At 43.2% G+C, this 25895-nt stretch overlaps 1 long non-coding RNA gene across 1 annotated transcript; it reads right to left on the minus strand.

The window, feature by feature from the left end:
- Positions 1–25895, minus strand: LOC144901874 (uncharacterized). Its single transcript, XR_013630015.1, has 4 exons — positions 25722–25895; positions 4922–4999; positions 4664–4750; positions 1–1430 (listed from the first exon to the last, which is right to left on the minus strand). It is a non-coding gene; the product is annotated as an uncharacterized LOC144901874 (long non-coding RNA).

The following is a 25895-nucleotide window of genomic DNA, read 5'->3' on the forward strand; positions in this document are numbered from 1 at the left end:
GCGAATGGCCAAAATACGTCAGTAATTGAAACACGCCCCCCCTTGAAGATGATTAAGCGTGTGGAATTGGTACATTTTTGGTTAGTTAGTGCACTAATTAGTGCACTAATTTGCTAGCTAGCGGCCATCTTGAGTCCCTGTGGCATAAGTGTTGCGCAATGTGTTGTAAACAACAAATAATACCAGTGTAAAGGTGACTATAGGGGTGTTATTTCATGTCTACGGAGCTCTACTAATGTTATAAAATGTATTTATAAGGTCATAACATATGCTCTAACCACAAAATGAAGTGTACTTATCAATTATTACCAACTTGGACTGTATGAGATGTGTTTTAGAACTATTTTTGGAGACAAAATGTCCCAAAATGTCAGGTCTGAGCTTTGGTTTAACACTGAAGAGACGGCCCCCCTTTCTAAGGCCTGCTCTGTGCCATAAAGCTGTGCCATAAAAGAGCCAGAATTACCATAACTCATTTATTTTATCCCTTATCACTTTTCTAGCTGTATATTGTAGTACACATGAATTTCCACTGAGGGGTGCTAAAGATGAAGAAATAAAAAGCCTAACTTTGACCTAATCTGGTGTATTAATGGTAGACACCAATCATATATTACTTACAGTAATGTTACTTACGGTACTAAATAACCTCCAAATAAGTAGATTACCCAGACATACCAGACACAGCTGACTTGCAGACACATTTAAACTTTGGTTTGCAGAATAAACCATCTCAGTCTCCCACTTTCCCTTCAATATTTGCCCCAAAAAACAACTGCATTAAATGATAGATGAATGCCTGCTGGATTAATACAGTCATTGATGTTATTAATAATGATTACTACTACTAATTAATACTTTTAAAAGCAAAATAAATAGTAATGAATTAAAACAGTAAGTTTTCTAGTAATAAATATAATGATGAATAATGAATAAAAGTACTGTATCCTGAGTAATACAGTAGTAGTAGTAGAGTAGTAAAGTAATGCAGTAAAGGAGCCACTTTCTGGCCTGGGCTCCCGGAAAAGCCTGCTGCGTCATCCCAAAGTGGCGCAGCTTCTCAGCGGACTCAATAAACGGGAGTAAGGAACAAGTCTGCTGGGAGGTGACATGATGACACAACAGCTCTCAGGAAGCAGGTAGCATGTTGCTAAGCGACGGCCGGCCCCCAAGAGCCTCCTCCCGCTCATCCGTCCGTCCTCTCTGGCCTCCTGAGTGACGGCGGAAAACGCTGAAAGCACACTTCACTTACTTTATCGCCGCCGTGCTTTTGTCTCGCTAAGTTGGTCCTTCGCTTTCCGTCTTTCGCCCCTCGCCTCGGCACACGCTCAGGAGCATCAATGATGGATGAGTGGAGAGGCGTGGCCATCTCTCTGCGGACCAGACTCTGGGTTACTGCTGGGCATCGGGACCGAGCTCCGGGTTTGATGCTGCAGCGGTTTATGGTCGGACAAAAACACATGCACCGTGCTCATTAAACTACTAGATATACTAGCCAATGGTTATTGACATACTACTAGTAAACTACTAGATATACTAGCCAATGGTTATTGACATACTACTAGTAAACTACTAGATATACTAGCCAATGGTTATTGACATACTACTAGTAAACTACTAGATATACTAGCCAATGGTTATTGACATACTACTAGTAAACTACTAGATATACTAGCCAATGGTTATTGACATACTACTAGTAAACTACTAGATATACTAGCCAATGGTTATTGACATACTACTAGTAAACTACTAGATATACTAGCCAATGGTTATTGACATACTACTAGTAAACTACTAGATATACTAGCCAATGGTTATTGACATACTACTAGTAAACTACTAGATATACTAGCCACTGGTTATTGACATACTACTAGTAAACTACTAGATATACTAGCCACTGGTTATTGACATACTACTAGTAAACTACTAGATATACTAGCCACTGGTTATTGACATACTACTAGTAAACTACTAGATATACTAGCCAATGGTTATTGACATACTACTAGTAAACTACTAGATATACTAGCCAATGGTTATTGACATACTACTAGTAAACTACTAGATATACTAGCCAATGGTTATTGACATACTACTAGTAAACTACTAGATATACTAGCCAATGGGTATTGACATACTACTAGTAAACTACTAGACATACTAGCCAATGGTTATTGACATACTACTAGTAAACTACTAGATATACTAACCAATGGTTATTGACATACTACTAGTACTAGATATACTAGCCACTAGTTATTGACATACTACTAGTACTAGATATACTAGCCACTGGTTATTGACATACTACTAGTACTACATATACTAGCCACTAGTTATTGACATACTACTAGTACTAGATATACTAGCCACTAGTTATTGACATACTACTAGTACTAGATACTAGCCACTAGTTATTGACATACTACTAGATATACTAGCCAGTAGTTATTGACATACTACTATATATACTAGCCACTAGTTATTGACATACTGCTAGTAACTACTAGATACTAGCCACTAGTTATTGATATATTACTACTAACTACCAGATACTAGCCACTAGTTATTGATATACTACTAGTAACTACTAGATACTTGCCACTAGTTATTGTCATACTACTAGTACTAGATATATTAGCCACTAGTTATTGATATACTACTAGTAACTACTAGATACTTGCCACTAGTTATTGTCATACTACTAGTACTAGATATATTAGCCACTAGTTATTGATATACTACTAGTAACTACTAGATACTTGCCACTAGTTATTGTCATACTACTAGTACTAGATATATTAGCCACTAGTTATTGATATACTACTAGTAACTACTAGATACTTGCCACTAGTTATTGTCATACTACTAGTACTAGATATATTAGCCACTAGTTATTGATATACTACTAGTAACTACTAGATACTTGCCACTAGTTATTGTCATACTACTAGTACTAGATATATTAGCCACTAGTTATTGATATACTACTAACTACTAGATACTTGCTACTAGTTATTGTCATACTACTAGTACTATACGTAGCCAGTAGTTATTGCCATACAAACAGCACGCAGCTAAATTGCAGAGTAAAAGAAGTCCATCAAAGAAAAAAGGGTATCAGTGAAACATAAAAACATAAATATGTCAAAAATGCAGTATTAGTGTAGTATAGCTGTACATTTCCCTCATGAATTATTAACTTGGGGTCAATGGTGTTTTTTGGGTGGCAAACAAGGGCCCTATTTTAAGGGGACGGGGAAAATTCTGGACCAAAACATCTACAAATTTGAATGCTGAATGCTGAAGCTCCATTTTATGAAAATGAATTTATGATTTATTCTGACTGACTCAGGAGACCCAAGGTTGTAATTCCGGATAAAAAGCTGTAGTGTGAACAGACCGGCACCGGATGCAACTTAGTTTTGCTTTCACGGCCTCCACGTGACCCCTTATTCATGACCCCTTATTTCCTGACCCCACATCTGCACATGAAAGCGTGTGTGGAATTGTGGAATTGTGTATCCGTGTCGTCACAACACACCTGCGAGACGCAAAGGCGGCTTTGATGACAAGGGTGAAAAGGCGCTTTGGGAGATTGAAAATTGTTGTGGATTGATGTAGGAACACGGTAAGACGGATAAAAGCTGCTGTCAACTCATATGCTCTCCCTATTTCACAGAAGTCAGTCATATTGTGATGACACATTGCTTAATAGGGTGGAAACGTTGTGTTGGAAGTGAAGGTACCATTCCAAAAACCTTAATATTACCGAACAAGGAAGCGATATCATAGTTGTGGGGATTACATTCGCACCCGGTCGGGAGAATTGAGTCTACGGGCTTTATTCTCGTGGTGGCGCACCCCGGCGCACCCTGCGAAGTGCTAAATTATCTGACAGGCGCACATAGCCCACACACGTCACCAAGGAAACGCTCACAGAAATTGCTCTGAAAGTGTTCTGGCTACACCCTGCTGGCGAGGCGTAGGCACGGCGTGGCGCGGGTGCGCTGCGCCTGGTCTATGAAAATAAACCCCCATATGTTTATGTACATGATGCATGGCCATTATTGGAAGTATAAAGGAGGGGAAGTCAGAGTAAGGTGATGTTTAAAGCAAGTCAAGGATAGCATCAAGTCCTGAATTATTTATAATAAGTGCTCTTCTCCTAAAGAACGAGGATCAGCGCCCATCAGGAGGTCCTCCGTGTTGCCGCACTCGTGCAAAATCATAATCACAGCTTTCTTCATCCTTCACCAGTCACCATGCAGGGATGATATTTTAAAGTGCAATACTGTATACTGTATCTTTAAATGTTTATTATCTCGCTCTCTAAGGGTTGTTGTGCCTGTTGTGGAGTAATCCAAACCTGCAATAAAAGCCTGTTGTTACGACAATCGACTCTGGTGACACCTACTGACCAGTGTGGAATACTACAATTCCTCCCAGCGTCTTTAAATGCATCTTCTGAATGCCTTATATTTGTATTTCAATCCATGTTTATTATTATTTATCCCTTTTTTTATTATTATTGGTGTACAAAAAGTAAAGAGTACTAGCTATCTGAAAAGTTTGAATTTGTTTATCCCAAGAAGACATCAGTCGGATACAGTATTTTCAATTTTCTGGAAGATGTCACCAAACTCACGAAACCTACCTAACATAAGTGGAGGACGACCTGCATCCAGACGAGCGCCACTGAAGACGATGTTGCCAGATCATCCACTTCCCTGCCTTGCTGCGCCTGTCAATCATGCACCCAAAAGCATACTGTTATCATCTTCTCCCGTATTGATTTAGTGTGTTTATACGGCGTTATAATGACATCTTCTGCTTTTCTTTGTTTTTTGGGTGCAAAGTTCAAAAAGTTGGATTAGAAGTTCCTAAACTTGGTCTTAAAAGCAGCGGGGCTTACCGTGTCTCCGGGAGGATGACATTCCGGAGCCGGCGGATACTGTATAGAATTGAGGGATCCGAGGAACTGATGTGAATTCTAAAAGGAAGTGGAAAAGAGGAAAAGCGTTTCAAGAGGTGGATGAAACGTATTTTGGAAAGTTTCATAATGGGAACCGTCCAACTCCAACTATATGTAATATATGTCCGTTACGCCCACGCATGGATGGTCTCTGCAGATACGATCCACTGGACTGTGGCCTGCGTTGGAAAAGGTTCTAGAAGATAATACTGGAGAAGGACAACCCCCCCCCACCCGCTGTACCTTTAGAAGGGAAATCACAGCATCACATAAAAGTCAACGTGAAGAGCTTTAACGTTCCCTCCTTATGACTTTGTGGCAGATGGGAAGGTACAGGAAAGTATTTGTAACTATGAGGAAATACTAGCCCACAGAAAAACACAACGAGATGGAAATGAGTGGGTGGACTACCTTGACCCCAGCGTTGTCTTGCACTCGGTTTACTATCAATGATTTCCTTCCTCGGGCAATTACTGAATCCAATTTACAAGCTGGGAAAAGGAAGGGCAATAATCCTTTCAGTCACCAGAATGCCATTATAAACCATATTTCACCATAACAATATGTAGGAATAGGCTGCACGGTGGACGAGTGGTTAGCGCGCAGACCTCACAGCTAGGAGTTGTCCATAGGTATGAATGTGAGTGTGAATGGTTGTTTGTCTATATGTGTCCTGGGATTTGGCTGGCCACCAGTCCAGGGTGGACCCCCGCCTCTCGCCGGAAAAATATATATTATTATATTATTATATAATTATAATATAATAATAATAATAATAAATAATTATATCATATAATAGTGAGAGATTGAGATTGATTATAATATAATTATGATTATAATTATATAATAATATATTAAATAATAATAAATCTATAATATATAATAAATAATAATAATCTATTAATTATACTAAATATGATTTATTATTTTTATAATTTTTCATATTTTATTAATGAATTATAATGTATTAATAATATAATATAATAATAATAAAATAATTATATATAATATAGGAATGAGAGATTGAGATTGATTATAATATTGATTATAATATAATGATAATTCTATGTATAATTATAATTATATAATAATTATATCATTATATTATAATTAATACGCAGACTGGAGGGTCTTTTCCTTTTTCCTTTTTAGAATGTTTGAGAACCATGAAAACACACCAAGCTTTGTGTTCAGGTTCTGTGGTGTACTTTTAATGCTTCCAGTACCCGGCAGCTAAATCAATAGTACCTGAAAGTGATTACAACTCAATTAAGAATCCTCTTTTTTTGCACTTGGATTTGTTTGGACAGAAATCACGTTGTTGATTAAATAGATTTATTAGATGTTTTTCTTGTTAGGTGACGGAGCGCTTGGGCACAATGTTCAGATTAATTGCCTGTCATGTTGCAATATGAGTTATACAATAGAGAACACATTTATTAAGCCCCGGTCAGGCTCTGCTGCCAACCTTGATATCTCAGTGGAGTCCAATGCCGGGTTCCATAAGGTTTCCTAGCATATCTCAGTGGAGTCCAATGCCGGGTTCCATAGGGTTTCCTAGCATATCTCAGTGGAGTCCAATGAGTCCGATGTGGCCCTGCCAATGTATCTCAGGTCGTCCTTACAGCCCGTTAACAGTACAACATACCACTACTCCTAAAAACTGCCCTGCATCGAAAGAAGAGCTGAATTCCCTTTACCATGCCCCCCCCCCCGCGGGGCGATGAAACAAACATGGCCTCAATCTCTCATGCTCCGGCATCTCTCTGCAGGCCACCTGTTTAGCTTGCTGCTAATTTGACACACTCAAGGGAGATGATGGATGTGGGTGTGAGGGCCTGCAGCAGACTTTCCGCATACCATCGCCATTTTATGCAAATCCTCCCCACCGCCTGCAGCAAAATTCTGACAAATATTCATACCGAGCCTCATGTATGACTGTACAGTCAAGAAAAAAAGAGCGTCATGGGAGTTTGTTCTTCAAGAAAACAGAACTGGTATGACTAATAAATAATAATAACAACACTGAACAACAAGCACTTCATAGCAAACCTGCAATCCACACCAGGCTGGTCAGCTGGGCAGGCCATGCCAGGCAGGCCATGCCAGGCAGGCCATGCCAGGCACGTGCTCGGCCCCTTTTCTCATTGCAATGGAATATTCCACTCTTATTTAGAGACGTTATCGTTATTTATTTGTTGCAATGTGCTAACTGTCATTAATTACTAATGAGAGGAGCGACTTTGTCATATTTGATTTCTATTACCGTAAATGACGCACTACACGCTATAAACCTTGCAATCCTACCTTCCCTCGGGTGTTCCCATCATCACTCGTTAATGACAATAAAGAAAGTCTATCTATCTATCTACGGTTCTGGTGACCACAAATGGGGCCCAGGCGGCCCAAAGTCTTTCATGGGCCCCCCAACCCCTTTTTATTGACAATGTGCTGCGTGAAAGTATCCACCCAGCTCCACACTTGTGGTGGAACGGTCCGTTACGGGAAGGCTCCGGAAAATAATATCTGATTTTCCATCTCTGCTCCTTGTCCTCGCCTGGCGTGGAAGGTCAAGGACAGAGAGCTGATCTGATTCCATTTCTTCAATTTGTGATTATTCATGAATTCAGCCAGCGAGGATTGGGCCTGGGGGTTTTGTATGCATCATGGAGGCCCCCGGAGAGGGAAGTTGAAAGCCCCGTCAGCTGCTCAAGGATAGACAGATTTCTGAATGGTTTCCACGGAAACAAGAGGTCATATCTGCGTGTAGCGTGTGCCGTACTTGGCCATCTTTTATGCGGCGAAACATGTACAATGAGGAAATATGACATTTGCATATTTACATACTTTTGACTTAAGGCATTTCTTCCGTTTTCCACAGAGTGGTCTCCACAAAAAGTAAAGTGGCATAGAAACAGTAAATGCCTCCATCTACCAACCATGATTACAGCAGGTTTTTGTCTATTACTACAACTCAACCCCCCCAAAAGAAGATTCCACATCAGGTTAGCCTCCCTTAAATGGATCTCCCCAAGAAGAAGAAGTATCTCCTACTTGTGAGGAGAAAAGTGCATCAGAACGCTGCCGGAGTTTCTCCTCAGAGTCCAAGTCAGGGCAGGCAAGACCATGATGATCCCTGCAGTGACTTACCAAGATGGCCGTGCACGTCTTCACTAATGACTGATTTAAGGGCCTTGTTAAGCGGCCTGCACGCCACGTGATATACGACGTCCCTTTTTAATTAGAACCTACAGATACTAACGATCTACCTGCACGGGAGCCCTCTCAGCACTTCTCTCAGGGGTTGACATTTAGCAAACACGCTAAGGAAGTGTCTGCAGGCTCAGCGTGTTCACCGTCTTAGCTGAGGATGGGACGCCGCTCTGGCCTCCCACCAGGTTGGGGGGGGGGGGGGCAGATGGGGTCATTGCTTGCTTGTTTCTACTACTTTGAGTTTGAACACTGTAAAGGCTATTCCTTCTTGTCTTCTTTGGACAACGGCGACGTAGTCCATGATTACAGAAGGTCTGCAAATGAAAACCAGCAGCAGTATATTTGGTTTCAGAGCTGGACTCTATCGTCAATGAGGAAGAAATCGATCGAGGAAAAGTCGACTTAGCAGCTGTTTCACCCCTCTAGAAAGTGAAAGTAAAGTTTGTGTGAAAGTGAAAATTAAGCTTGTGTGAGAAAGTGACAAGAATGTGTGCCTTTTCCAGTATTTTTATCAGTCATATGCGGAGTCAAAATCCCATTATGCATGGTCATACCACCTTGTACTTCGGTACGTGATAAAAATTTTAAAAAAATTAACAAAAAAAAACTATATTAGGAAAGCAGGAAGTGAACAAATGTGACAGTTACTGATTAAGTACCAGATGGAGGGGTAGGATTTAATAAGTTTTGCTTCTTCCTACTCTTTTTGGAGATGTGGAACTGGGAACTGATTATGTGATGCATTCAATTGGAATCTGATGCATGTTCAAACGAAATAAAACCATTACCATTACCATTACCATTACCATTACCAAGTCTACTGAGATCCGGATATGAAAATCCTTAGTCCAAGACAGCCCTAGTATACTGTATACTATATACTGCAGTATATTATACTTACATTTCTTCATGCAGGTACCAGCAACTCATACAGTGGTTTGTACACATAAATAAATACTCCAAGTTCTCAATAGTATTGGATGAGAAGAGGCATGAAGAAACGTTTTACATTTATTTCATATTACCATATCTGTATTACTCAAATACTGTAAATGCAGATCTTGTTGCTCTGTGGGGCACGTGGCCCCACTCCGCCTTGGTTCCATTGATCACTTTAAATAGATTGCGTCCACCCCCCCCACCCCCACCCCCTCTCCGATGTTACGACAGGAAGTCACAGCTCCGCGATCACGTGCTCCTCCGCCTGCATCGGGATTTGTTCCTTTTCAATCCCTAGATCCTTTTCTCAATGGATTATAGATTGTCATCCTGCTGCACACGTGCCACTCAAATCTCAATCCCTGGGGATTTTATTCACACTTTCACTTTCACCCAAACTGGAGAGGCTTCTTCAACTTCTGTTAGTTTAGTCAGGAGCTACCGACAGAAACGTACGGTATTCCCAGTGGGGGCACGGAAGCTTCATCAGCGCTTTGGTTTTAGCTGCTGTATTAGTTGATGGAGTAGACGCGTGACTACAACGCCAGGCAGTCCCACCGCAGGTCTACAGATGCACGTATAACGTGTAGACCCCATGGTGACCCCGGGTGTGACACGCACACGTCCGAGAACAGATTCCTCTATTCCCTTGATGGGATTATCATCCTGAATGGTTTTTGATGAGAACTGGACCTGCCGCAGCAGAAATCCCTGCGCTGGTGTCACCTGACCTCTACGCCATGTGACAGGCATCATGTGTGATTTATGACTCGGCTCCGCCAGCGCCGTGGCCACTCAGATAAAGGTTACCGCTCCAAATGACACGGCTCTGATTCCAATTGACACGGGAGCTTTTGATGGAGGACACGGACTGAGATGTTCACGCTCAAAAACCTGCAACGTCTCGGCTCTTTCAGGATGAAAGATGTCTGGGATTTGTTTTAAAGCATTCCATCTCTCGTCAATGACACATTGTTTTCCATATTCTGTGATAAATGTGAGAAAGATGATACGATATTTCCATAATGATGACATCGGTGTTCAGGTTGCCCTGACACACTTACCTCCTAACGCAAGCTAAACGTCCAGACTGAAGCGTTCTAATTTCCGCTGATCCCGTAATCCCTCAAATGGTGACACGACGACGGGAACGTGAACTAACTAAGCTTTTGGGGGGAAAATGGAACGAAGCATCAGGAGTTCATAAAAATAATAATAATAAAACGCATCATCGTTTTAAGCTGCTGCAACTGCACTCAATTGAGCCGGAATTAGCCTGACAAAAAAAGAGACAAAATATTTAATGGGTCTGCAATCAATCTGGGTCAGACTATGTCAATCCCCGACAAAGACAAACGAGTCAAAAGCGAAACGTTATTTTGGCAATGCTGATAATGAGGGCCTTTCTACTGAATGGGGGCCACTTGCGCCCCCGGGTAATAAAATGTGTCCCGGTGTTTTTTCTGGAAATATATCCACGTTTACTTCTTAGCATATCTCCAAGGTTTGGGTTACAAAACATCCAAGTGGCCCTGAGATGCGTTCATTGTTCAGTATTCGCCCCATGGTGGGTGAGGTGGATGAGTTCCCGGAGAGGGCCTTTTTTTTTTTTTCCTGTTTCCATGTGGACTCGGACAACAGAACTGCCGCCGTCACGTGACCAGAAGTGGGCTTTGATGACAATCCAACAGATATGAGAATACGTTGAGTGTCATTCTCCAGCTATTTTCTTGTTTTATACTCCCAAAATTAGTTACTTAAGTAAGTTTAATCAAGCGTATAATTACTACAGTTCCTGGTTGGACTGCTCGGACCGCCAACAGGTTTCTAAAAGCTGGACTAGCTTGATGGAAAAGGATACGTCACGTTAAATGGAGACAAAAGTGACTCCAAAAGCAACAATTAAAAAATGGAGCGAGACTGACAAAGTGTGTGATGAAACAATGATGGCTGTTCAATTGTGATGCTGAAGAGGAATGACCTTCCTCATAAGCTATTGTTTAATTAGTCATATTACCGGCGCGGTTTGGAAAACGACATTTCAATCAAAAGTTTAAAAAATCTTTCCATGTTTTTTATCCATTTATTCTCCATATCCATGATTGGAGAAACTGGCATCATCTGATGGTGGACCCTGATCCAAACTTTGAATCCGGGTAAAAACAGATTGTGTATTTCTGTAACTCCAGACATTTATGCTCATTTATTATTCATAATTAATCTGCTCTAATTGGGGGTTCTTTCAGAATCTAATGCCGGGGTTTTATTCGCAAGGCGCGTCCGTTAGCATGTACCTTTTCACGGCGTCATCGTCTCACGGTCTCATTAGACACAGAAGGAAAAATGCTAGGTGTCGCACACTACGCCTTGATTTGCATGTGCGATATCCATGTGACTCGTTGATGGATCACCCCAGAGGTGAACCCCGCCTGTAATTAGGACCCAAATGGCTTTACAGTGAGTAATTATTGATGGCCCCAATATGTGACAGCTCCTAATAAATACTCACGCAGGCTGGATCCTAGAGAAAAACACTGCATTAATGATTCGCAGGATGCTGGGGAAGGGGGGGGTAGGGGGGGCTAGAAAAGCGAGGCCAGCGAGAGATGAAAAGAGGAGAGAAAGAATTCATGTACTGGAAATTGTTCTGCGCAAAAGTGTAAGTGACGCCTATCAATCATATGCTAGTGTTACTCGACAATGTTATATTATAGATGACTATTTTTTACAGCGTTCCTTTGACTATGCAGCATAAAACTGGTCTTGATTTTTTTTAGCGTTCTTGTTATATATGTGATTAAAAATGTATGATATTATTGGCCTGCAACAGCTGCCAAATGTTGATTTCTAGTTGAATCCCATATTCACAAAGTCATACCATACCATACAATACATCATAACGCATTCCATTCTCCAACTGGGGGGGGCTTCATACAGCGTTGGGACAGTAAAAACACAACCTTCGTTCTCATGGCGTTGGTAGTTTTTACAGTTTTTGGTACTTTAACTTCAAAATAATACATAAGCATTCTACTCTTTGATGGAGACAGCAAATATGAGCAGATTTCAACCTGCCGTCTCAGAAAAGCGTGGAAGTCATCATTCCTCTCAGAGTCTCCGTGGTAGCGTGGTACCTTTCATTGAACGCTGTCAAAATGGACGGCGGATGAAAGACGTCATCTGAACACGGAAGAAAACAATCCCCGTCCCAGTCAGACTGTCAACGCGTTCATCATGGCAGGTCCTGCTTGCCAACTAGCATCCTGTTGCTAATTAGCAATCCATCTCTTCATAAAAACATAGTCATCAAACTGCTGGAGCCTAAACAGCTACAGTGGAAGATCCTTACTCCGTGGGAAGGAAGGAAGGAAGGAAGGAAGGAAATAAGATAATGGAGTACCTGAACACCAATTTAAGAGCCTAAGGAAGGAAGGAAGGAAGCAAGCTCTGGAGGGCCAGATGAGGGTACAATATATACAAGGAAGGAAGAAAGGAAGGAAGGAAGGAAGAAAGCAAGCTTTGGAGAGCCAGATGAGGGTACAATATATATGAGGAATGAAGGTAGGAAGGAAGGAAGAATAAATATAAAGGTAGGAAGGAAGGAAGGAAGGAAGGAAGGAAGGAAAGAAATACGATAATGGCATACCTGAACACCAATTTAAAGAGCCTAAGGAAGGAAGGAAGGAAGCCTTGGGGAGCCAGATGAGGGAACAATATATACGAGGAATGAAGGTAGGAAGGAAGGAAGGTAGGAAGGAAGGAAGAATAAATATAAAGGAAGGAAGGAAGGAAGGAAAAAAGGAAGGAAGGAAGGAAGGAAGGAAGGAAAGGACAGACAGCAGAGACCATACAGTATACATACAGTACACATACAGTACACATAGAATACACATACAGTACAATACAATACACACACAGTACACATACAGTACACATAGAATACACAAACAGTACACACACAATACACATACAGTACACATAGAATACACACAGTACACAAACAGTACAATACACATACAGTACACATAGAATACACAGACAGTACAATACAATACACACAGAGTACACATAGAGTACACATACAGTACATTATTTCTCTGGTAATTAAACTGGTGGAATTTGAACTTCCTTTAATGACAGCCTCAATGTGCCCCCCCACCCGCACCCCCCGCCTTTTGTAATATACAAGGCTTTGTTGAATAAAACTAATTAGGCTTTAATGAGGGGGGGGGGGTCCTTATGGTCCTTGTGATTATTCCAATTGTGCCTGAACGCCACAGCAAATATTACATTTGTAGGAGCGGCTGGAAATATGAAATCACTCCATTCATTTTGCATTTTCATTTTAAGAACGGGCGATACGGTGGACCCATTGGGCCCCCAAAGGGGGACCAAGACAGGACAGGAGCCCCCCCCAGAAAAAGTCAGCAACCGTCGAACACGTCAGCAGCTCCGAGGCTTCCCTGGCGTGAATCGTCAGTCAGCTTTATGAATCTTCTTTCAAAGCGCCAGAAACAATCTAACCCGTTTTTTAAAAGAGCTTGACCTCTGCTTCTCAAGGTTGGATTTATTGGAATTTTATTTTCATACTTTGTGAAAACATCCACTGAATCATGTATAAATTAATTTCTCTTCATCTCTCACAAATACTCAGTGAAGGCCAAAAAGCAGAGGAACAGAGTTCAAGTCTATTCTTTCTACATAGAAGCTGGAGCATCTGAACACCGATGGCGGAAAAAAGAAAACCACCAGTGGAAAATCCAAAGTTCAATTTCTCCAGAATTGTCCAAATGTTGACAGGTATGACACAACACAGATGTTAGTCTTTTTCATCCCAAAACAAATGTTAAACAAAGACTAATAGGCATGTAAAGGCGACTATAGGGGTGCTATATCATGTCTACAGGGCTCTAAAATTACATTATTGCGACAGTCTGGAACCGTGATAAACTAAAAAATCTAAATTTCCCTCTTTTTCATCATGCGTCCTCGTCTGTGCGCGGGCGCTAATGGCTCCGAGACGACTTGTTGAATGAGGTTCCATCTTATTGCATCACGTCTCCTTTTCTCTTATTCTATAGTTCCCATCTGTCCCCGGGGGCGGCGAACAAGTTTCACAAGCGAGCGGCAGTCAAGACAGCTTCTGAAGGGCCATCGCCGCTGTGATCATCGCTTAGCCATCACGTTTTATGTCCGCCATCTTGACACGCAGCCGTAGTCAACCACCAAAGGACACGAGCGGTCTTTTTCATAGCGGAGACGGACAGTATTTGCGTCACGGGATCATTTGACAAGTCTTGGAGGGAGGGGGGGGTGGGGTAGCGGGGTGCTGCTGCAGCATGACTGGACTTTCTCAGACTTTCTTTTCTTATAACAAGTCAAGAATCAGGCAGGTTCCAAAAGCTGACTTTTTAAACGACGACACGGCCTGTATGCTTAGGTTGTAAAGAAAAAAAATGGCGCCCTCGTGAATCTGATGAACTACCCCCCCCCCCCCTTGCATGATCTCCACCATTACCGTAAAGCACACTGAGCACAGAGTGTATTAAAAGGTTTACTCCGTGCATGGCACCGAGCGAATGGGATGTCGGATCAATAAAATCTCAGCAGAGCGCACACTTCCTGTCAGACTTATGACTGTCACGGCTGGACTGATGGTTTGAGGGAGCTGAGGGAGTCCCACGGGGAGAAGAACAGCTAGTGGACCACTCATGGAACACTCATCTGAACCTGGCAATATTTGGATTAGAGTTGATACGGAATTCTCGGTGGGGTGACGCGTGTAAAAGTTCAAAATAGGACATTTGACCCACAGGATTGATGATTGATTGATGATTCTTGGTGCAATAAACGGTGACACATGACAAAATATGATATGGAATGACTCTCCGTCAATGGCATCAGTACAAGACAGACATCACCAAAAGTGGCTACTAAAAATATGGACAGTCAAGGTTAAATAGCAAAAACGTGATTCCGGTTCGGGGCGTCAGCCGGACTACGAGGCCGCTACGTGAAATCAGGACAAGGTCAGCAGACCGAAAGTGCAGTGGATTATGTGTGCACTTGGAAACGTGCACAATGAGCACATGGAAATGAGAGAGAGAGACAGTGAGGGAATGGGGCAACAAGATTAAGCGGGGCAATGGGAACAGGTGATGACAAAAAAAAAGATGGAAATTTGAGGACGGTGCCTAATGTTCCTGAGCCTTCAGTGGGACCCAAGCAGGACAATCTACCGCTAGATACCACCACCATGACTCCCAATGATAAACCATCCTTGATAAACAAAAACAAACTATGTCCCTATGTCCAAACCTCATCAGACGTCAAACTAGGAAGAGATCCAGAAACCAAAATCTGAGTCCTTGTGTTCAGGGTCTGCCTTCAGGTTTGGGAGTGAGGTAGAGGAGTTGAAGCGCATGAGTTTTTACAGGCGGATCTGGGTAGTCTGCCGCTGCAGCAGACCATCAGGGGGAAGATGGAGGTGACTCAGAGGTCAAAGCTCTCCATTCATCATCATCTAATCTATGTTCCTGCCTTCACCTTCTCCGTAGGGTGGCTGGACCCGACCCGTACCGGTAGGAGGTCGGTAGAGCTGCTGCTTCCTCACATGGAGAGAAGCCAGTAGAGGCGGTTCAGACATCAAGTCCAGATGCCTATTGGACGCCTCCCCGGTGGGGTGTTTGGGGCATGCCCGGTAGGGTGGAGCCCCCGGGGTTGACCTGGGACACGCTGGAGAAATGAGTGGGAAATGTGGGCTTCCTTTCGGAGGCTGCTGCCTTTCAGAGGACAAAAACAAGTCTTGCCTACGTTTACCTTTTGCCAACTCTTATACGGCAAATACGCCTTTCAATGATGCATACGTCTCATACTATAACACTGTCCTTTCATCTGACATATATCATATTCATATATCATATATCATATTCATATCTACTTCGGATGCTCTTTTCCTCGTCAAAACCAGAAACTAAGCATTAAAGGGGACCGATGATGCTTTTTCCACCTTCCTGACCTATGCATGGAGTTACAATGTTGTATTCCGGTCTTAAACCCATGTGTCCATGTGTCCCTGTGTCCCTGTGTCCCTGTGTTCCTATGTCCATGTGTCCATATGTCCCTATGTCCGTGTCCATATGTCCCTGTGTCCCTATGTCCTTGTGTCCATATGTCCCTGTGTCCATATGTCCCTGTGTCTATATGTCAATGTGTCCATATGTCCCTATGTCCATATGTCAATGTGTCTGTATGTCCATATGTCCATGTGTCCAAGTGTCTATATGTCCCTATGTCCTTGCGTCCATATGTCCCTGTGTTCATATGTCCCTATGTCCCTGTGTCCATATGTCTATATGTCAATGTGTCCATATGTCCCAGTGTCCATATGTCAATGTGTCCCTATGTCCATATGTCCCTGTGTCCCTATATCTATATGTCAATGTGTCCATATGTCCCTGTGGCCCTGTGTCCATATGTCAATGTGTCCCTACGTCCATATGTCCCTGTGTCCATATGTCAATGTGTCCCTATGTCCATATGTCCCTGTGTCCATATGTCCCTATGTCCCTGTGTCCATGTGTGCCTGTGTCCCATAGTAATTATTAGCTCCTGCATGGCTTTTAAGCCTCCCAGATTGAGAGGGAGGGCCGTGTTGGTCCAGATGGTGACCTGCAAACCCCCGGGATGGACTGGTGGACAATTCCATGTCAACAAATTAAGAATGGAAAAGAGGGGATAATCTGCATAAGTCAGGAGTGTACGTCTGATGTGTTTATGTTGGATTTGCTGCTTTTTGGTCTCTTATGCTTCTTATCCATCTTATCCATCGGTCTGCTGTTATCCATCTTGTCCATCATGACCATCCAATGGTCTCGCTCATCGGTCAGCTGGACAACGTCTTTGCTTCTGTTACCAATAGACCAGGGGTCAGCAACCTGCGGCTCCAGAGCCGCATGTGGCTCTTCAGACTCTTTATTGTGGCTCCCTTTGCGATGCTTGAATATTTTTAACACCCGAGTGGGGAAAATGCACGTCTTTTGTAATGAGTTTTAAAAAATCCAACTTTGTCTGAGACCATGAATGCATCCTGAGTGAGTTCTGACTGCTATCCAGTTCAGTACATGAAGAAAAACAAGTAATACTTACCTACAAATCTAAAAAATAAATTCGAGATAATTTAAAAACAGCGGCATGGGAACTTGTTTTTACGTTTACAGTAGTTTACACATACATTTATGTAAGTTTATCTCCAAAACTAGCAAGAGTACTCCAACTCGTCTTTTCTTATCTGAACTACTTTGATACCCCCAAATTCCCTCCAATGTTGTTTTAAACATACTATATGTTTTGCGGCTCCAGGCTATTTTTCTTCAGTGGGCATTGGGTAAAATGGCTCTTTTCATAGTAAAGGTTGCCGACCCCTGCAATAGACTGTACATTCTCATCTTTAATTGGATGTCCCAGATTAGCCCCCTTTTAGGCCCCCAGCAAGACCACAGATTGTCCTGCCAAAGTGGTTTCAGGAAAAGTAAAACATAAAAACGATATCAAAAGCGGCAAAGAGCGTGAAGGAAGTCTAGTGCGTGGGCGGCGGCGTTGCAGCGGAGCATCAACAGCGCTCAGGAACTCCTTTGACTGAGGAGAAGAGACGGAGGAGTCGCTGCCTCATGTAGCCTTGAATGGAAATAGCAATGCTTTGCGTGACTGCTGGCTGGTGGAGTCATGAGGAAGCAGGCGAGGAGACTTAAATTATATATTTACATCAAATCCATATCACTATATGAACGGATGAATCATTTATTTTCATACAAATCACCTTCCACATCATCGTGACTCATTCCAGTCTGTTTTTCTTATTTCACTCAAATCACTTTCTTCATTTTTCACCATCGGGTCTGCAACCAATTAGCAGCGATAAACCAGGGAAGAGCGTATCGTTTAAAAAGGCCAGCATAGATCTAATATGTAAATCAGATAAATACCGCATATGACGGACATTACATACAACTGTTACGTAACTGTCTGTCACCAACATCAGATACATTTTCATGCTGTTTTAATCCACCGCTTATCTCCGCTGAGTCTTAGGCATCACTCACTGTGTGTGTGTATTTGTGTGTGTGTGTGTGTGTGTGTATGTGTGTGTGTGTGCATGTCTCACGCTACACCGCATTGGTAAAATGGCCCCAGATGTTTATATGTATTTCAGTCCGCTAGTCAACCGTCTAATCAGACTAAAAAATGGACTAGAATATCAATGCACGCACGGACTGATAATAAAACAGATTACATGTCTGCATGCTAACAGGGGTTAGCCACTAAGGTCAACTTGGTGAATGACCATGCAGGGGAGGATGAAGTGGGGCAGTCTTTATTGAACCCCCAAAAGAACACCACTAAGTGTCCCTGAACAACTGCTGAAATTTGCCGCTAACGACCCCCCTAACAACCCCCCTAATTACCCCCTAACATCCCTAACAACCCCCTTACGTCTCCATAACTCCCCCTAACTTCTCCCTAACGCCCCTTCTCCCTATCGCCCCTCCCAAAGTCTTCCTAATGTCCCCCAACGTCTCCCTAATGTCCCCCAACGTCTCCCTAATGCACCCCAACGTCTCCCTAATGCACCCCAACGTCTCCCTAATGCACCCCAACGTCTCCCTAATGCACCCCAACGTCTCCCTAATGCACCCCAACATCTCCCTAATCCACCCCAACGTCTCCCTAATGCCCCCCTAATGACACCCCAACATCCCTAACACCCCCTAACATCTCCCTAACATACCTAAAGCCCCCCTAACGCCCCCCTTAATGTCCCCCTAACGTCTCCCCAACATCCCTAACGACCCCCCCAACATCTCCCTAACATCCCAACCAAGTCCTGACAGACAAGACACGCATGTACTTTTTAAAATTCCTTTTTATGTTTTGGGTCTTCATCTTTTATCACAGATTTCTCATCTTTTCCTCCCCCCCCCCCCCCCCCCACCCCCCCTTTGTTGACAGTTGGAAGTCCCCCCAAGCAGGCGGGACTAGGACCTGCTAGGACCTGCTCCTCAGCGAGTATCTCATGGTCTCATGCGGCGTGGAGGTTTGAGCTGCTTGCGGCCCAGCAGGAGCCGGTCAGTCAGGTTGCCATGGCAGATGTCGCGGTGACAACATGGCTGGGGAAGCAAAGATTACGTAAACCTCAAACTGGCTGCCAGAGAACAGCAAGGAATTGTGTAACGCTCACACAGACTGACTAAAATGCCAAAGCCATGTTTACTTTTTATTACTTATTTAATCCATACCGATGCATGCACATTGTGTATGCACACGCACAAAGACCTGCCACAACATCCAAGGGATGCGTTCACTGTACAACGTCCATGTAGGATATTTGACCATTCTTATTGTGGATGTAGATTGCAGACCTGCACTGACAGATCATTGGATGTGTTTCTTATCGAGTGCTTCTCTATCCACTGCTGGGTTGGGGCTCTAAGGGACGTTTTCAGGCAAATTCCAAGTATTTTTAATTGTTTTTTGTCACCCTGTATATAATAACCCGATGTCCGTGAACACACCGTGCATTCCAGTCTGTGCTATTCGCTTGCTATGCCACCAGAGGGTCAGTGTCGTATTTATGAGCGACTTTGAGGGGAAGGAAATTGAGTAGGGATCCAACATGTCGTCTGTCCGACACACAGCTGCAGATATCAGCTGGAGAACAGCACACCAGAAAGAAAAGACTGCGTTTAAAAATACGATATTTGATAAGTTTGAGCTAAATATTCCCCAATTTGGGTTGTTGCTCATCCCCGTGTGGTGGGGGCCCCCGCAGTCAAACCAATAGAAAACCGCTGCTCTGTCACTTTAAGACTGGTGTACTTGACAGCCTGTAAGTATGAGGCAGTGTGGGTTCACACCAAATTGCAGGTGGTACTGTTGGGAATTCTGGTGAAAAAATGAATTTCCCTCATTAAAAAAAAGCCCTTTTTTCCAAATGCAAACGTTGACAGGTCGCACTAAAGAAAGAGTCTTTGAAATGTCAATCAGCAAAAAGTCAAACCTAGTGAAGACGAGCTATAACAGAATGTTGTGTTTTGCTTTCTCCTCTGAATACATTACAGGCGGCAGCGAGAAGAGGCAGAAAAACAAAACTGAAAGTGCAAAGTATTTAGTCACCAGGGTTGAATCACACCTTTTGCTGTGGTGTGATGATCCCTCCCAGGAAATTGGTGAAAAAGAGTGTTTTAAGAGGACTTTAGACATGGCTGACCCAAACCAGGACTGATGGAATGTCGATGTCGGCATTATGGAAAAACCGAACATGGTCCAAGATTATATTTACTGTCTTACTGTAATGAAGTAATGAAGGTGGATTTCACAACCGCTGCATCTTATCATAAATTATGCAACATTACAACATACTACACCATCATCTGCTTAATTAGTCTCTTTACTCGGCGTGTGGAACATTTACATAGCAAGTAGCGTTACATAAGACCCAATCCCGTATCCAAGCATGGATCCAAGGATTTGCACACAAGTTGGTCGAGATGATAGAAAACATGATGACCACCTATTTTATCTTCTGGTCCACACGGCCGGAACTCGACTCTCTTTGCTTGACTTTAATGAGCGGACTGGGGGAAAAAAAGTCCCGATATATGAAGAAGCGCAGCTGGATGATTCACTTGGCGACTTTACATTTTTAATGAAGAGCGGCCGTACAGTCGGTAAAAGTTTCATGATGTTGACATTGTGGGCCTGGAACAAGGTAAGCCACTTATTTCCTAGAGAACAAAGGCTGGGTTTTGACTTCGGGGGTCCCGGTGTGTCTTACTGTGACGCATGCAAGGCCGTCCTGGTGCTGCCTACAATGGCTTCAAAGCATTTCTTCACTCTTTCACTCTGCATCACACACGTATCAATAATATTAATATTATCAATAATACATTCAAAATTACCGTCCAGCCCTGCTCTTTGCGAGCGTCACGTCCAGATAAATGAGAATAAATACCATTTCCTGGTCATTGCCCGGCCGCGGGTGCGAGCCCGTTTCTGTCACCGATATCATTTTGGTGGAACATTTATTACCCAGCATGACTTTCTACAGCCTGTGAAATGTAAGGAATACAAGGGTGACATCATTATTCGTGCTAATTAGAGAAATGTCATATGTGGAACTGGAAAGTACTTGCCGTTGCCGTCCTTCCATAGAGAGGAAAAGCCAAGGTTGGTTTTACAGCACCAGCTACAGTTTAGCAGCAAGCCACATGCATTAAATATATTTTGTGTTCTGCTAAATGAATGAATTTGCCTGTCAAGATGCACTTTTCAGCAATAGGGACAAGCCCCGGGCCGTGGCGAGGCGAGGCCGGCAAGGTTGTTGAAGCTCGGCCTTTTTTCCACCTGGCGGGGAACGTATGCAGAGCATTTAGTGCACCTCAGGTGGAGGACTGCAAGTATCTGGGGGTCTTGGTCACAAGTCCGGGAAGGCTGGAGCCTCAACAAGCTGATCAGGGCGGCATCTACAGCACGGGGTGAAGCCTGAGCTGAGCCGGCAGGTATTGGTGTCGGCTTTCTGGGCATGCCCAGTTGGAGAATGCCCCAGGAAAGACCTCGGTGTCCTCCCGGTGGAATGGAAGGGGTGGGCGAGGACAGGAAGTTTCCCCTAGTCTCCTGATTACGTGAAACGATCGGTCACTGTCAACAACAACCCTTTATCGCCTCGTTTTCCCGTTTCCCTGTCCTCAGTGGGTTCTCTAATCAGTTCGCAGGGAAGTCTAGGGTCTGGAGTGTTCAAGTCAGAGACAGGAAATCTTTGTTTAGCACGCTTAAATGTCGGAGAGTAAAGACGAGAAGGGAGTTTATTTGTTCAGAAGAGAAGCCCCCAAACGTTTTAAAGTTCTGATGAGTATTTTAGGCTAGTATTGGTATTCCATATCTTGGTGGTTCATCACTTCTTCAATGATTGGAGGAGGAATGAAATGAACGGGCGAAGCCTCTGGCTCACCTTGACGGGGTCTGGTGCTCCATCCTGTTGTAATATGCTCACGTCCCTTCAAACATTAATTATCTCCCAGTGCTATCTTGGGTGGGATTTGGAATCATTTCAGGAATTGAGTGCAAAGCTCTCCGAGGAGCCACTTAGAGTCATTTCACAGATGAACTGGGTCGACGCTGTCAGCGTTGTTGCAGCCTAAGTGAGGGTGAAGGCTTGCAGGAGTGCCTGCATCCCGTATAAACATCTCTCCTCTCTTATGTATAATGGGAAGGAGGCAGGAGGAAGGAGGCAGGAGGCAGGCGTTGGGTAACAAGGAAGCAGGAGACAACCTCTGCTTGCACTTTGCGTTTCCACCTCGGCTGTCTTTGTTCTCTCTGCAGATGTCGACCTTTCACCAAATAAACTCTCATGCACAGTTTTAGCCCCGTTTGTTGCACAAAATGTGCCGACAATAGCAAGGAGCTCTGGTTTACGCCGTTTTATCCTCATATCAAACACGGGAGGGGGGGGGGTGTGAGAACAGTCATTATCTTCAAAGTGCATTGATGGGATTGGACATCGATGGGACATGGCTGACCTTGAGTGTTTAGTCGCAATGGCGGCGATGCAACGTACAGTTACTGGACCCAGCCTTTACTCGAGGTATTTTTTATAACGACATAGGATCTCGTTCAATAAATTAGACAGTAATTCTCTTTGGGTAAATACCTCTCTATGGAAGGACGGCAGTGACAAGCACCTTCCAGGCACAAAGCTTCAAAATGAGGTGAGTACCTCAGCACCCCACGTATGACACTTTGTGTATTCTATTCTCCAATGATGCAGAAAGCGGTGGTTTGGAATAAATATCATTGGGACAAACGGGCAGACGCCAGGACAAGAAGCGGCGCCTCATCGCAGGTTTCTGGTCTATATTTGGTCAGGAAAGGCGCAAATTCAGCAATTTTTGTGAAAGAAAATGTTAAAATTCAGACATAATTCACACAAAAAAATTTACACAAAATTGAGACATAATTATTACCGTATTTTCCAGACTATAAGTTGCACTTTTTTCATAGGTTGGCTGTTCCTGCGACTTATACTCCAGAGCGACTTATAAATAAATGAACACCTTTTCTGTTCATGTTTATTTTTGGTGTAGCTGAATAAGCATTGTGTTAGCATATCTTACTCCTATTCAGCCTGTTCTATATTATTTTATTATTGTTAGAACTTGCCTTCCACAATGACGTAATGTCTGTTTTGGTCAAGTAGTTTGGAAAATAAATTACCCGCAAAAAATGCGACTTATACTCAAGTGTGACTTATGCTTTTTTCTACCTAATTATGCATTTTTGGCCTTGTGTGACTTATAGTCCAGAAAAAAAGTGCGACTTACAGTATATATATATATATATATATATATATATATATATATATATATATATATATATGTCATGTGGTTTTGGTTTCATCCTGAAAAGTCCGTTTCATTGGTTCCCTGTCATGTCGCTACGCCGGAACGCCTGCGTTTCCCTGGCTGTTGGCAAATAAAGCGAAGCGGGCAGCGAGACATCGATATGCAGGAGAGGCGCACACGCTCCCTCTCCGTGTGGGACGGCCACATCTCGCAGGTGAAATACTTCCCTTGGGACGCGCGCACGAGCAAAAATCAGAGATAAAAGCGAAATCCCTGCTGTCGAATTGCACCAATCCACTCTTTTGATCACCCCGTGAACAGCCGGGGGCCATCTTGGATAAACTGCATAAATCATGGTGAAACCCTGCCAGTCATGGGGCGTATTTACCCTGACGTGCATTTTCTCAGGATGGACTGTATTCATGCGGATGATAAGAACCTTACACTGACTGCCACAAAAATACACTCTGGTGTTCTGTACTGCAGTACTGCTGATTACAATGCAATGCAGTGTGCAGCACAAACGTTACATTATGCCTGTTATGCACTACGTACAACCCACTGCTACACTCTACTGTATTGCACTAAATATTACAATACTACTGTACAACTAGTAGTATTACAGTTGAAATGCATCACATAACGCAATACCAATACAGTACACTACAATGCATGTGGTAAAATACACTGAAGCATAATACATGGCCGTACAGCAGGGGGCTCAAACTCTATTTACCTGGGGGCTGTGGAGGTCGAACCCGGTGATGTGGGCCGCACCAAGCACAGTCGTCAATGGAACCAATTAACCGTGATCAATAAAAGGATTGATGCCGACTACTAGCATGATTTGTGCTACTTGTTTGGTTTCACAGGCCACACAATCAGTTTTGATGTCCAGAAGGGGGTCAGGAAACAGGCGTTTGAGACCCATGCAGTATTATTATATTACAGGGCAGTAGGCTGCAGTAAATATGTGTATTATTATGTATATTACAATACAGTATAGTACAGTACAGTAGACGTGTTGTAGAAGACCACGCTACATTACAGTACATTAGAGTGTAACACAGTACCTTATGATGTAATACCGTCCATACCGAGGACTTGAAGTCTATAAATTTCACGTGTCCTAATTTGACCCCCGGCAGCTACAGAGACCCCGTCAGGTGTCCTTGAGACGGACCACAAATGATGGGGACTTTGGCACCTCACGTGGCATTCCCCGTCTGCGTGAGTGATTGTGTTGTAAAGCACTATGATTAATTGGTGCGCAGATTAATGCTGCTGTGGAATTTGATCAAACTAAATCAATCCTGTGAAGTGTCGTGTCTAATCTTATTTCTGCAGGAAAATTAGGATGCGTCACTTTGCTCCCCGGTGATTCCCATCCTTCTGTCCCAGTTCAGCGACGGTTTTGTTATTATTTGTGCCTGGGATTCCTCACGTAAACACACACATGGAACGTTTACAGGAGCGGAGTGACGCCGGGAAGTTTTCATACTCTTAAATGGATTGGCGGGCTCCAAAGAGATAAGGAGATACTCGGGATTGATGGCTGCACTCGCCTTGGATCAACGGAACACGCATCGCAAAACGGAGCAATTGGACAAAAATATGGACATAGGTTTGTCTTTCAAAGTACGGGAAGACAAACCCGACAAATCCGACGACGACAACTTGAAGGAACGTGGATGTTGTTGTGCCACATGTGCTGCTGTGGTTAAACACCAGCTGGCCTAATCGGCTTGGCCACAGACGACGGGCTTAGCTGCGGCTTAAACCAAACTTGGAGCTTCTCGGGGGGGGCGGGCTCTTCCCACCAAATAATACATTTGGCATTCAGGTTATTGTACATGGAAAGGATGTTTCATAATACTGTTCCATCAATCAGGTTGCGTTACCAACAAAATGGCGCCCCCACACATTACACAATGTAGTAACTTTATACATAACATAAATATAATAATCCAACAAATAAATTCAGCAATATTTGAATTAATGAAGCTGTTTGCATTTTAAAAGTAAATTAACGGTAATTGATTGCACGGTAATTAATTTGCACTTGGATATTCAAATACATATGCTGTATTAATTTATTCATCTGCTGTGGGTGGTTGGTTTGTGACACGCAGTGGCCGTAATAGTTGATTAAAGTTTGAATACTTCTGGAATATCTTCTAAAACAGTCCTACCTTGGAGACGTGTCTGGAAGTAATGGGAAATATCCGTGTCGCCAATCCAGCTGAAGTTTTGTGGAACGTTCTCGTCCTCATCTTCATCTCTTGGCGTCTGATGATGGCTTGTCCGCAAAACGCCAGTCAGTCCGTGTTGTTGCTGCAGATGAATAAATAGCTTGTTTCACATGT

This window comes from Doryrhamphus excisus, linkage group LG16 (genome assembly GCF_037039965.1).
Source record: "Doryrhamphus excisus strain RoL-2023G ecotype Guam linkage group LG16, RoL_Dexc_Guam_v1.1, whole genome shotgun sequence".
Classification (NCBI taxonomy): domain Eukaryota; kingdom Metazoa; phylum Chordata; class Actinopteri; order Syngnathiformes; family Syngnathidae; genus Doryrhamphus; species Doryrhamphus excisus.